Raw genomic sequence first — 11,968 nt, forward strand, 5'->3', positions numbered from 1 at the left:
ATCCTGGAGCTTGCTTCAGATTCTGCGTCTCCCTCTCTCACTGCCCCTCCCCTGCTCACACTGTCTCTCTCTGTCTCTCAAAAATAAATAAAAAAGATTTAAAAAATAAAATAAAGTAAAAAATAAAGTTGGTCCACCAGACGTGAAGCAGCTTCCAAACACCTTTGGCCTAGGGAGTGACATGTTGAAGGAACTCCTACAAGAACCCGGCTGGAATAGAAACATTGTGAAAGAGAAAGAGATAGGGAGGGAGCCTCCTTAAAGCCAAACCTCGAGGCAGATGTCTGTCCCTCAAGACAGAAACCAGGAGGCCCGCTCCCAGTCAGAGCCCAAGTAGACTAGGAAATAGTCAGGCGGTTAGGAGGAAGAAAAACACCAAGGGAAAAGCAGAAGGAGAGAGAATGAGCCCAAAAAGTAGAGACCACAAGCCAACCTTCCAGGGACTATCCTGGCTGTTCCAAACTAGTAACAGCAGGGAGATGTTTGCTCAGAGCCCATGATGAAGTCTGAAAAGATGTTCTACCTCAAGCGAAGCGGTCATGTCCCACCAAAGTGGCACGAAGCCTCCATGCTTACCCTTGGCTTCTGGTCTCCCCACCAGGAGCCAGGACAGCTGGCTTGTATCAACTTTGAGCCTCACCCCTCCCTCCTCCTCCCATCGTGGTCACTCCTCCCTGCCCCTGTCACTTCCAGTCCTTCAGGGACTGTCCCCTGAAGTTCATCCCTGGGACAGGGTGGCCATCTTCCCTCCAGGGACACTGGCTCCTTCACCAGTGCTCAGCAAGCCCCTTCCTGGCGGTAGCACTCTGGTGGCACCATCTGCATGTCTGGATGTCCCTCCCTGAGAGAAGGGGGACATTTGATGGGGTCGGTAGTCTGTGAAATCCAGGGCCCAGGTATTGGGACTCAGTTGCACAGGATGAGATAGATAATGGACATAATTTCCATTGTGACACGGAGAAGGAACAAAGGGTGCAACCAATGAGGAAGGTCTGGTGACCAGGAAGCGGGAGGGGCTGCTTCTAATGGCTTCTAGTTTTCTTTTCCCTTTTTAAGTAGGAGAGAGCCTCATATTTAGAGTATGAGTTAGTCCAAATCAGAAATGGCATCCTAAAGTGTCAGGCTTGGAGTCCCTTTTGAGTCCCTTGGGGCATCTGCCTTCCAGGGCAGGTAGTCTTCCCCGGCATGCATCTGATATGGCCTATGCAAAAGCTGCCTGTTTATCTCAGAAAACACTAGGCTCAAGCCCAGACTGATGCAATGATGCTATCGGACTACCAGCTCACTGTGTTAAAAAATGCAGGGCTCTGTAAGGACACATGACCACAGGTATGGCTTTGCAGCCCTGGGCTGGAAACAGCTACCCGTCACCCATAAGACTCCTAGGGCTCTCCTGACTATACCTTAGCTCAATCGGGCTGCTATAATACAATAGCAGAGACTAGGTAGTTATAATAGAAATTTAGGGGCTCCTTGGTGGCTCAGTCAGTTACACATCCAACTCTTGGTTTCAGCTTGGGTCTTGATCTTGCAGTTCATGGACTTAAGACCCAAGTTAGACTTTGCACTGACGGCATAGGGCTTGCTTGGGATTCTCTGTCTTCCTCCCTCTCTCTTCCCCTCCCCCACTCATGCTACCTGCTTTCTCTCTCTCAAAAGAAATAAATGAACTTAAAAAGAAAAGAACTTTATAACCCACAGACTTTTATTTCTAACATATCTGGAGGCCAGAAATCCAAGATCAGGGTACCAGCAAGTTTGTCTTCTGGGATGTGGACTTCTCATTATGCCCTCACATGGGGGAAGGGGCTAGGGAGCCCTGTGGAGTCTCTTTTACAACAGCACTGATCCCTTTCCTGAGGCTCCACCCCCACGACCTCATCACCTCCTGAAGGCCCAGCTCCTGACACCACTGCATTGGAGATAAGACCTCCACATAGGAATCTGGGGAGACACAAACATTCAGACCATAGCAATACATGAAACACTCATCACATTGTGTTGGTACCTCCCTAAGAGTGGTTATCACAATCCAGTGCGGGTCATAACGACATGTGACCATATTTAATACCCTTTCTTGTAGATTCCCGAAGGGCAAGTATACTTCACACAGAATTGTTCTGTGTGAAACTGACCATTTTTTAAACTAAACTCCACAGTCCTGATGCCGACATTTGAGTTCAGCCACCCTCAGAGACAGCCCCCGAGAAAGCCACCACCCCCTCCTCTGGCACTGACTTGCTTCCCATAAGAGGGCTTTTTTTTTTTAAAAAAAATGTGTTATAGCAATTGGCTAGCTATTCTTTTTAATGTTTTTTTTTGAGAGAGAGAGAGAGAGAGAGAGAGAGAGAGAGAGAGTGTCTGTGTGTGTGTGTGTGTAAGTGGAGAAAGGGCAGAGAGAGAGGGAGACACAGAATCCAAAGCAAGTTCCAGGCTCAGAGCTGTCAGCACTGAGCACAATGTGGTCTCGAACTCAAGAACCATGATATCACGACCAGAGCTGAAGTCGAACACTTAACCAACTAAGCCACCCAGGCGCCCTTCCCATAAGAGGGTTTTAATGAGATGATGCCCAAGGACTCATGAGCAACACCTGTTCCTTATCCAGACCTTCAGCCTTTCTCAACCCAGCTGCCTCTCAACCGCAAGAGAATTTCCAGGAGTGTATAACATTCCAAGTGTACAGTTTTCACTGTTTGATGCACGATTCCTGGGCTTCCCTCATATTCACTCAACACCAGAGAGTGCCAAGAAGAGGTGGGCTGGGTTCCAGGCATTTCATCACTGGGGAGGCAGCAAAAGGCCTGGCTGGCCATGAAGGTTATCACTGTCTCAGAAATGAAGGCCAGACTCTCATCCTTGCCAGCAATGCCCTCTGGGGGAGCTCAGAGTGTGGCCCTGGAAAGGCTTGGTTTGCTCATGACGGGAACCAGGAAAACATTTCTGGCTTTGAAGCCCCCACAGACTCTATCTTGGGGGGCAAAATGAGCACAAGATTCAAGACAACAGATTGTGCTGCCGGTTAGAGGGCCCTGGATGGGGTGGAGCGAGCTTGATCCCACATGCACCCCACATGTCCTGTGGGCCCTTGTGGTCTGATCTAGCAGATACCTGGAGGAGGCAGAACCAGCCGGTTCCTAATCTGAAGAGCCATCTCTTTCCTCAGGACCGCATGTGGCATCTTCTCAGGCTCCTTCATATTTTCATCTCACTGGATCCTCAAAGCTAGCCTGGGAGGGGCAGTATCCCCACTTTGTAGATGAGAAAACTGAGGTCCAGGTAGTGAAGTATCCAGGGATCTCGAGTGGCAGAACTACTCAGTCTTATGACTCCATGTTCATTGCCTCCCCCTTTTTAGAGTGTGGTATCTCCATTGAAAGTTAAAAAGAGACTCCAGAGGCATTAGAATTACTTCAGCCTCTCAAGCCAACCTGACAGCAAGGCATCAGAAAGGGTCTCCTCAAACTCAAGATGTAAAAACCACTTCTTACAGCAAACCCTGACCAAGTCACAAAACATGCTCTTGCTACCTGATCAGAACCAGAAGGTGACCGAGGCTGCCTCGGGGTGTCCCCCTCTGTGGGGCGGCAGGTGGAGGTGATCCCAGAGAACATCTCACGGTGGGAGAAGGACCCAGGCCACAAAAATTCCCACTGTTCAAACAGCTAATTTGAACTTCCTCCTTTGGGATGAGGTTGAAATGGCAGATTTCAATGTATATAAGTACAGAAATGTGAAAAAACTACTTCGCTTTTGCAGTTTACAATTGACTTAGTCAATCAGTAAGTATTTGGGGGACAACATCTGTTGGTCCAGCCCAACGCGAGGCACAGTGAGAGTGCACATGCAGCAGAAACACAGGCTCTGTTAGAAGTTAAGGACAGTAGAGCCCCGAGAGGCATCCTCCTATCTGCCTTTCCTGCCTCAACCTCAAGGTCAAAGAGAAGAAAGAACAAAGCTCTCTCAGAATCTCTGCTCTATCCGCTCAGCCTTCATGGGCCAGCATTGTCATGGCACCAAGGGCAGAGGAGGTTCCTCGCATGCTTTTGCTGTAGCTCAGGGAGAAGACCATGTCAAGACGGGTTCCCAGGGGCCTACCTTTCATCCCCACAGGCTGGGTCTGCTCTGGCCCGGGATTACCTGGAGAGGTGGATTATGGCACAGGGTAGAACCGGAAGTTGTCCCAGCCAGAGTAGATCCAATGAGTAGGTCCTAGAAAGAATGGTTCCAGGGAGTTCTGAGGCCACCTCATGGGCCTTTGGGTTTCTTTCAGGGCAGATCTGACCTTGTCTGGTCCAACCTACTGCTTCCCATTGGATCCCATGTATATCACTTTGCATGAACTTGCCATCACCAAGAACTTGCCTTGATCATTAGTGTATCTCATGGCTGCAGTCATCCAGACCTCTCAACTGGATGGGAAACGACAAGTTGTCACCTGCTCTCCCAAAGCCATAGCCTCCCATCTCTCAGCTGTCACCCTTCTTTGCTCTCAGCTGCTTAACATCCTTCCATGCTCTTCCTATCAAAACCCAAACTCAAGAAAACAGCTTAAAATGAACCAGGGGCATCAGGAGCTGGAATGACTCGGTGATTTCACCAGGTGAGGAGGCTGAGGTGACAGCCTCGTTCTGTGTCCCTACCCCTGCAAGTCACACTTCGAGGAGGACAATTGCAGGCACCTGTGAGGAGCGGAGCACTGTGAGTGGTCAGAGCCAGCACCCACTTATGAAATCAACGCTATGACTCTGCTTCCCGTTAAGACTTTGTATGACCCAATAGGACAAGACTTAGCGCATCCTTGGCATCACAAACACCAGTTCCAGGAACAAACGAGTGAGCCACTCTGGGCTTCCGTAGCCGGCGTGGGCATGCTTGAGCTTGCACTGGCCTCCGTCGGTGATCAGAGCAACCTCAGAGGTTTTGCTCTTTTGTCATTTTTCTTGGTCGTGCTAGAATCACTAGCTGCCTTGCGGCTCAACCCCCAGACACACACAGTTGGCTCCCATTGGGTCTCCCCAGGAATGCAGTGTCGGGAAGCAGAAGCTTCCATCCACTATCTCACTCCCACAAGCTGGTTCGAGACACATTTATTGAGCACCTGTTTTGTGCCAGGCGCGGGGCACTGGGAAACCCACACCACATAGTTCCTCCTGGTTTGATAGGAAGACACATAAGGAACCAACAACCCCACTTCCTCTCAGGGTGAGGGGAGGCAGATGTCCCACTGCGTAGATAATTTCAGTAAAATGTGGAAAGTGAAAGGAAAGGGAGATATACAAAATCTGTCTTATAAGAGAAGTCTTGGGGCTCCTGGGTGGCTCAGTTGGTTAAGCATTTGACTCTCGGTTTCGACTCAGGTGGTGATCTCACAGTTCGTGAGTTCAAGCCGCACATCGGGCTCCAGGCTGGGAGCGCTGAGCTTGCTTGCGGTTTTCTCTCTCCCTCTCTCTCTGCGCCTCCTCTGCTCGTGTGTTCTCTCTTTCAAAATAAATTTTAAAAAGAGAGACAGAGAGAGAAGTCTTCCCTGGACCCACTTCCCTTTTGCTTCATTTTATTATCTCCTACCCTTCCTAAAAATGTTTTTGCAAATATTATGCACACTCGTTTCCCACTCCACTGACGTTGCTCTAAAATCACTAGCAACCTTATGACTGATAAACAGCGGTCTCCCCCTTCATTCTGTAAGCCCCTGTGATATCTGGCTTCTTGGACACTCCCTCCTCCCATCTGGGGCCCTCGAGTGGCCCCACTCTCCCAGCTGGCCAGCTGGGGGCTCCTTGGAGATTCTGTTCTTGACTCCTTTTCACAAGGCTTATTCTCCCCAGGGCCATTTTACCACCAGCTTCAACGTCCACCTCCCTGGTGACTTGAAACTACCAAGTGTCTGGGTGTCCCAGATGCTATGCTAGGCACCCCCCACATAGTCCCTTACGCAGCTCTCCTGCAATCTGGCAAAGCAGGACTTGGATTCCTTTTTCGCAAAAGTGGAAAGTGACATACAGATGGCTCGTAGATCGCATCTTCCTCCAGTTTATGCAACTAGTAAGAGACAAAGCCAGGATGCAAATTCAGCCAGGCTCCTTGCCATCTTCTCCAAGCCCTAGGTTACACCACCTTGACGTCAGATCTCTCCAACCCCTCCCTCTCCTTCCCTCCAGGCCCCTCCCGTGGGGCAGGTCCACCCGAGGTGCTACAGACTTTCTGTGTCCTGAACAGAGCATGTCCTCATCCCTGTCTTGATTCTCATGGCACGATCTTGTGCCAAGCTCCTTCCCGGCCCTGGGTAGCGTCACCCCAGAGGCTCCTCTTCCCCGCTGCCTGCTTCCTCTCCCCACTCTCCCTGCCTTGCTCTCATTCCTCAGCACTTTGACACCTCCCTGGTCTCCCCGCTTCTAGGGCACCTCCGAGTCCCTCCTCCACACTGTGGCCCTTGATTTCGAAAACACAAATCCCTTTCTGGTTGCCCAGTGCTCTCAAGTTAACCTCCAAACAGTTCAGCTTGGACATAAAATCTTTTAGGATCCAGCCACTCACATCTCCATTTTGTCTCCTGTCTCTCTTACAGTGGGTCCTCGGTCTGACCGCCTCATGGTCCTAGGAAAGCCCAAACTCTGTCCTGCCATGTGACTTCATAGATGTTTTTCCCTGTCTGGAACACCTAGGTGATAAACTGCTACTCATTCTTAATGATGTTCCAATGATACCGCCTCCAGGAAGCCTTCCCCCACACCTCCCTCCCCGCCACCGTGCTCCTTCCCAGGCACATTCCAGACCCCTTCCTCAATGTTCCCAGAGCATCTGATGCATTCCTCTATTCACCGCTGGCATGTAACTTCACTCAACTATATACCCCTGCCACCCAGGACACACACCCCTCAATAGATGGTGCCTATTGATCTTTGCACAGTGCTCAGCAAAGAGTATAAACATTGATTGGTGATTGATTAGTGAATTAAGTATAAAACAAGGTCCCCTGTAAAAGAACTGCAGCCCAGATGGGGAGGAAAGGCGATCTGGGTGAAGCGATGGAAAACATTCATGTCAAGAGCAAGCATGTTTTCCTGCACACAAAAGACAGCGAGCCCGAGGGGGGGGGGCAGCTGCAGGCTCCCTGGATGAGAAGGGGTCAATCAATGCACAAGCCTGGGCCGTGGCTCCCCACACCTGGTTTACTTTCCAGCAGCAGGAACATTTGAGCAACGAGCAACGATCGGTGCCAGTAGGCACCCAGGGTCCCTTCCACATAATTAGCATGTCTCTGGGGGAGGCCTGAATCCCACAGTCTGGAATGTAGACAAAGGGTTTCTGTTCAAGTTATGCTAATTGCTGCCTCTCTCCCACAGAGGATGGGGCCATGAGAGATTCCGGGAGGCAGCCAAGCAGATGGGGAATTCCTCTGCTCACATCTCAGGCCGGCACCCAGGGAGGGGGGCCCTCCCAGCCTGCACCAGTGAAAGCCGGAGGCCGAGCCACATTCATAAGCCCCCTACACTTTCACCGAGGAAGTGCGGTTTGAAGATATGGCAGTTTCCTATCCAGGAATCCCAAAGCTTAAAATTCCACTTTAGAATTAGTGTGTTCTCCTGGAAGCCACTTTTTAAATGCAAATGACCCTGGAAGAAGGAACACATTAAGTCCCTAACACCTCAGTATAAATGGGTGGGGGTACAGCTCTCCCAAGGGGCCTGGAGGCCTGGGAAGGCAGGTGCCCTGAGTTGTAGCAAGAATGCAGAGACAAGAGGCCCTGGGTCACGGACCCCGCCCTGCCACAAATGCACCCCCAGCCCTTACAGTCAGGGTCCAGGAGCCCCATTCCAAACCCGCCCTTCTTTCTGCCACCGCCAGGGGCTGAAGACCTCAAGTATCCTTGGGAGCACCCACCATCCCTCCCCTACATCCCCTCTCTTCAAGGCCTTCCTCTCCTCAGAATCAGCAGCCCCCTAAGGCCACAGGCCCTCTCATGGGTAACACCGCTATCTATTGAGGTGTTAGTCCATGTTGGGGAGGTATTTATGGGGGTGAGAGCATTAGACCCCCATTTAAAATGGTTCTCAAACTGCAGCACGTGAGAGAGCTTGTTAAAACAGATCACTGAGGGGGGAGGGCAGCGCGGACCTAGGTGGCTCAGACAGTTAAGTGTCCAACTCTTGATTTCAGCTCAGCTCATGATCTCATGGGTTCGTGAGATCGAGCCCCATGTCAGGCCCAGGCGTCAGCATTTGTAAAGTTCCCCAGGTCATTCCAGTGTGCGTTTGAAGTTGAGAACTTCTGGTCAAGGGCGTCATCTTCTCAAGGACAAATGTGGGAGCACACTCCCCAGGTGACCTGACACCAGGGGTTCTCAAACCTGCCTGCAAATCAGACTCCTCTGGGAAGGTTTCGATTGTTTTATTTTTTTAAGATGAAATTCACAACACTTAGAATCCATTTTCAAGTGGACAATTCAGCTTCTGGCGTAGTTGTAATGTCCCACAACCATCACCACTATCTAATTCTAAAATACTGTGATCAGGGCACCTGGGTTGCTCAGTCGGTTAAGCGTCCGACTCTTGATTTGGGCTCAGCTCATGATCTCATGGCTTGTGAGATTGAGCCCTGAGTTTGTGAGCGTGGAGGCTGCTTAGGATTCTCTCTCTCTCTCTCTCTCTCTCTCTCTCTCTCTCTTTTCCACTGTCCCTCCCCACTCATGCTTGCTCTCTTTCAATAAATGAATACATAAATAAATAAATAAATAAATAAAATATTATTATCATCCTGAAAAGAAAGCCCATAACTCTGAATTCCAACCCCCACCCCGTTCCCTGGCAAGCACTACGCCACAAATATGGATTCGCCCATTCTGGAGATTTCATATAAATGGAGCCGTACAGTACGTGGCCTTTTGCCTCTTTCACTTAGCACAATGTTTTTGAAGTTCATCCACACAGTAACAGCACCTCATTCCCTTTTATGGCTAGGCGATATTCCACTGTATGGCTCTACCACATTTGATGTATCCGGTCATCGGTCGACGACCATTTGGGTTGTTTCCACTTTCCAGCAATGATGAGTAACGCTACTATGAGTGAACATTCACGTACAAGTTTGTGTGGGAATATAGGCTTTCAGCCCCTTTGGTTCTATTCTAGGAGTGAAATTACTGTGTCACATGACAATTCCATTTTTTTAAGTTGGTGAAAAATTGCCAAACTGTTTTTTCCAAAGCAGGTGCACCATTTTGCATTCCCTCCAGCAGGGTTTGAGGGCTCTGATTTCTCCACATCTTTGCCAACACTTCTTATTTTTTGTTCTTTATTTTTCATTATAGCTATCCTATTAGGTGTGAGGTAGTAGCTCATTGTGTCTTTGATTTGCCTCTCCCTAGAGACTAATGATTTTGCACATCTCTTCACGTACTTACTGGCCATTTGTATACCTTCTTTGGAAAAATGTCTGTCCCAATCTTTTGCCCACTTTTCAGTTGGGTGTTTCTCTTTTTATTGTTGAGTTGTAAGAGCCAGGAAGGCTTTTTAAATCTTCCACACATAGGCCCCAGAGTAGTTCAATCAAATCGGAACCTGGAGTACATCTGGGCATTGGTATTTTTTCAATTCCTCTAGTCTGCGTTCGGGGTGGAAAAGCACTGGATTACACCACACGGCAAAGTGGAAAGAAGGTGCCAGGTAAGAGCTTATGCACTTCTCCACTCACCTTCAGAGCTGTGTCTGCCCATCATCCAGCACTAAGTAAGTACCTTCTTCAGGCCAAGCACAGGGCTAAGGTGGGCAGAGGCACAGTCCAAGATGAGTTGGATAAGACACAACTACTGTGATGTGAGGGATCTTAGGGCAACAGAGAGGCTGACTTCTAAGCAAATGATTACAGTACAAGGTTTTAAGTGCTGTAATGGAGCGCTGTAGAGTGCATCAAGGGGGCTTCAATAAAGAGCAAGTCAGCTCCTTCTTGAGTGCCCTGGTATTGCTGAATGTGGGTTGGTGGTCATGCAGGCCCTCCTCTCAAGGATAGTCCCCCGTGAGCTGTAGTAGCATCCCATGGCGGCTTGTTAGAAATGCAGAATCTCAGGCCTTGTGCGAGCCCTACAGAATTACAGTCAAGGTTAACAAGATACCCAGGGGGTTCCTATATGCACATTAAAGTATGGGACGTGTTGATCTATCTAACTACGTCAGTTAAGAAGCATTCAGAAAGTTCACCCACTTAAAACAAAATAAAACAAAACAAAAAGATTCTACCACAATGAGGTATGGGGTCATTAAATTGTTCCTTCAGATAACTGACTTGCTCTTCAAATGCAACATGTTAAATAACTTAGTCAAATATGTGTTATTGTGCATTTGCTTATCAGATTGGTTTAGCCTGAGCCATTGTCTTCCTGCGGCTCTGCCAGCCATGTTGCTAAGGCACAGGAGTGGAGATCAGACTGCAACAACATTGGTTCTTGGGCTCCAAGCATAGTTGAACTGAAGGACAGAAGTGACAGGGCAAATGAAAGGTGACAACACAATTTTTTTCCAAACCCATCCCTACTTACACTTTGACACCAGATTTCCAGAGGCAAAGGACTTGTCCCAGCCTAACACAAGAAATTAGTGTAACAGGAGATGATTTAAGACTTGATCGAAATAACACAGTTGACTGTGTTCAACCCACCAGATTACATCTGAACTTGATCTGGGGCAGGTGAGATCACAGTCTCCTCTGATTGCGGGCTTCCCAGAAGTCAAATAATTCATGTCCCAGTCTCATAATTGTTTGCATCTTATTCCCAGGTACCCTCATACATGAAAGTTTCCGTGTCTTCCAGAGGTGACTCGGTGCACTGTTTTGGGAGTTTTGCTGCTAGAAAAATCTTCATGTTTCATTTAAATGCCATCTGCTACAATGGGAGATTACAACTTTTAGGGCCAGGGCCAAGTTTCCTTATTCATTCCTGGTTTCCACACTGAGTACCAGACAAGAGACACCCACTCTCAACCTCTCCATCTAAAAGCACCAAAGCCTCAAATGAGACCCCAGATACAGTGCTCTCTGAGGGGTAAGAGATGTGCAAATATACCCCCAATAATGTTGGTTCTATGAAAGCCTTAATACAAAATCTCTTTGGGCCACCCTCTAAAGCCCTTCCTGGATCCATATCATAAGACATAAACCAAAGTCTTTTCCTTTCCCCCTCACTAGCTGGGTGTTAACAAGGAATCAGGAATTTCAGTATCTATTTATTTATTGAATGCCTACTGGCTTTGGCCCCTAGGTGTCTGGTGCAGGATCCTTCTGTCGCCATTTGTGCTGACGCTCTGCTCTGGTCCCAGGACTATACCCAGCAAACACAGTGGAGGCTTCCCATCTACAGCACCTCAAACCTTACTAAAGGTCTCTCCTTATAACTTTTCAACCATTTTATTGAGATATAATTAACATCTCATACAATTCACCCATTTGGAATGTACTACTCAATGGCTGTTAGTATATCCACAGAGTTGTACAACCATCACCACAGCCAATTTTAAGTCATTTCCATCACCTCTAAATGATACCTCGTACCATTTAGCAACCACGCTCCATCCCCCCTGCTCCAAGTCCCTCAGCCCAAGGCAACCACTAATCAACTATGTCTATAGACTTGCCTATATTCCATATCCTTTCTTTTCTACAGAAGAAATCATACAATACATGGTATTTGGGAACCAGCTTCTTTGTTTTTGCATATCTTAGCATGTATCAGAACTTTATTCCTTTTTATGGCTGAATGATATTACACTGTATGGACATACCACATTTGGTTTATCCATTCTTCAGTTGATGGATATTTTAATTGGTTTTCCTTTTTGGCTATTATAAATAGTATTACTATGAACATTTGTGTACCCAAAAAAGTACCTTTTGCTTTCCAAAAAGAACAGGAAAAAAACCAGGACCCTGTTGGTCACCCCAATACTTTGGGCAGAAAGAAACCAGTACAGGAGAA

This window comes from Suricata suricatta, chromosome 14 (assembly GCF_006229205.1).
Source record: "Suricata suricatta isolate VVHF042 chromosome 14, meerkat_22Aug2017_6uvM2_HiC, whole genome shotgun sequence".
Lineage (NCBI taxonomy): Eukaryota > Metazoa > Chordata > Mammalia > Carnivora > Herpestidae > Suricata > Suricata suricatta.